A 3,214-nucleotide genomic window follows, 5' to 3' on the forward strand; every position below is an offset into this window, starting at 1 on the left:
GACAGCGCCCTTCTTTGGTTGCATTTATAAGGCCGTCGGCAGTGCGTTACAAATCAATTTGGCGGTCTGTGCAGTGTTGTGTACCCCAAGGGTCGGTGTTAGGACCCCTTCCTTTTTCTATTTACATTAATGACGTCTCCCAAATCCTAATACACTGCAAATGCCATATTTATGCTGATGGTGTACAAATGTACCTCCATACATCTCCAAATCTAATATTTTAGGCCGTAGACAAAATCAATCAGGATTTAACATCGTTTTCTTCATAGTCTTTGAGATTTGGTCTTAGGTTAAACCCAGCAAAAACGCAAGCCATCATTTTTGGATACCCGAAACTACTCGCGAAGGTCAATCCACCAGAGATTCCATCTATAAGGTTGTGTAATACTAATATACCATTCATGTCATTAGTAAAAGTCCTATGTGTTACTTTCGATGATGACATGTCACGGAAAACGCATATTACAAACATCACCCAGAAAACATTTTCTGCATTGCACATGCTGCGCGGGTATAAATACTTATTTTCCTGAAAAACTCAAAGAATACTGTTAGAAGCTCTGGTTTTCCCTCATTTCGACTATTGTGACGCGATTTATAGAGACACTCGGAACATGTTATTGAGCAGATTACAACGTGGTAAAAATGCATGTGTGAGATACGTCTGTAACCTACGGTACTATGACCACGTAACTCCTTCATATAACCACCTATCTTGGCCCCGACTAGAAATCCGTCGCACTGTGCATACCCTATGCCATCTCCATAAAATCCTTAATTCTTCAAAGCCACTTTACCTTACTTCATATTTCAAATACCTATCCTCTTATCATACTCTTAACACCAGATCTGCTAATAATTCCATCCTTGCTGTACCTACCCATAGAACTGCCATCTACAATAAATCATTCACAGTAATTGCCTGCCGTGTGTGGAACCTCCTTTCCGAAAGTATCAGGGGATTTAAGCGCTATTCGCACTTTCAAGGAAGCACTTTGGAGACATTTTATGCACTAGTAAGGATCATCTGTAAACTTGATGCTGCTATTTACAACCATTCTCTTGTTATGGATGTCCTGGTAGAGAGTCTAAAATTCTTATCCGATTTGTTTTTAAAATCAAGTTTTATGTACTGCCTCTTTCTTTTACATGTAGAATATTAGTTTGAAGAATTTATCCTTTCATTATATCTGATTTATTTCATCTTAATTTAATCTTAATTTATTTCATCTTAATGTAATCTCACCATCCTTGTATTTTTATTAATTTAATTTGTATGATATCTACTTATTGTGAGTAACACAATGTAATATATGTATATTTCACATCGTCGCCATAAGACCTATCTGTGTCGGTGCGACGTAAAGCCCCTAGCAAAAAAACTGTATATTTCACTTCCTGGTTAGATGGAAGAGGAGGCCTGAGGACCTTATATATCGGTTTTGTTACAATCTGTACCCCTTCTGAATGTTCATTCTTGTTTTCATGGTTTCGCAAGGCTATGATCTTTACCATATTAGATCTTAACCAGGCATATAATAAAATACCTCTGGCAAAAGAATCCAAACACCTGACAGCTTTCGCCACGGACTGGAATCTGTATCAATACTACCGCGCCCCTTCGGGATCCACACGTATGCAGCTGTCCTTACTAGACAGCTGGAGAGGGTCTTCTACGATATAAAATTCGAATATCTGACACATTACCTCGATGATGTCGTCGTGTTTTCAGTGACCTCCGAAGAGCACTTAGATCATCTGACGGAAGTCCTCAATCACCTTCGGAAGCCTGGGTTGACCGTTAAATTATCTAAAGTAACCTCTTCTAATCCTTCTATGTTGTTCTTAGGGCATACTGTGTCGCCCGATGGTGTTTATATTGACCATTCCAGAACACAGGCTATTCGTGACTTCAAGCCTCCGAAGGACATAACGGGAATCGCTAGATTCATAGGCATGGTGATTTTTTCAGGAAATGTATTCCTAAATTTGCTATTAGGGCGGCGCCCTTGAACTTACTTCGCAAGAAAGGTGTAAAATTTGAATGGGGGCCCTCGCAGCCAGCCGCTTTTGAAGACCTTAATTTAGCTCTTTGTAACGTCCCTGTACAAGTCATTCCCGATTTCTCTAAGAAATTCACTGTCCAAAGTGATGCCAGTTCATCTGCTGTGGCTGCTGTCCTTTTTCAGGAAACGGAACTCGGAAGGCGGCATACCTTCTATGCGTCTAGGACCTTATCGGTTCGAGAAGTAAAGTATTCTAGCTATGAATTAGAGGCTTTGGCTGTCTTGTTTGCCCCGGAGAAGTTCCGCCTTTATCTGGAACATGTCAAATTTGAATTGGAAAAACACAAGCAGCCTTAAGGTGGCCTCGTAGAAACGGACGTAACGCCCGTCGGGCTATCAGGATCTCAGCTTTCCTATGTGATGTACGACACATTAGGGGATCAGAAAATGTAGTTGCTGGTGGACTAAGCCACATGTTTTCTAGTGATATTGAGACCAGTGAACAGGAAGTTAGTTCTTCTCTTTCTATGCCCACACCTCCTAGTATTAATGCTATTTTGACTCTGTTTCGTGACACTGAGAATTATCAACCAGAAGATCCCGTGCTGGCTCTGATAATGGAAACCATTTCTTCTGGGGAACATGTTGTCCCTTATGTATTGAGGAACGGGGTTTTGTGTTGCCCTTCGAGACATGATCAGAAAATGAAGGTTGTGGTTCCAACCTTTCTTGTGCTAATGATCTTCAAATACTATCATGAGACCCCATTAGGGATCAAAGGGGAACGGGAATAAATTTATTATTATTGTATGTGTAGAAGGCTTCACTAGATTTTCATGGTTGTTTCCCACTAAGCTGACTACCGCTCAGTCTACTATTTCTTGTCTTAATACTATCTGCTTCTTTTGGCCCCTGTCAACTGGATAATGCAAAGGCTTTCATATCTAACTCATTCCGGAAATTGTGTTTCAATCTGTCCATATCCCATGTAACAACTTCCGCTTATTACACTCAATCATCTCCGGCTGAGGGGATCAATCGTAATCTTCGATCCGTGTTGATCGCTTTTCATCATGGAGATCATTCCAAGTGGGATACTTCTCTGCATTGGTTATGTTTTACTTTAAATTCGGCTGTTCATCAGTCCCACAAGTTCACTCCCGCCTCTCTCATGTTTAAATTTATTCCCAACACGCCGCTGTCTAATC

The sequence above is a fragment of the Anabrus simplex genome, chromosome X (assembly GCF_040414725.1).
Source record: "Anabrus simplex isolate iqAnaSimp1 chromosome X, ASM4041472v1, whole genome shotgun sequence".
NCBI lineage: Eukaryota > Metazoa > Arthropoda > Insecta > Orthoptera > Tettigoniidae > Anabrus > Anabrus simplex.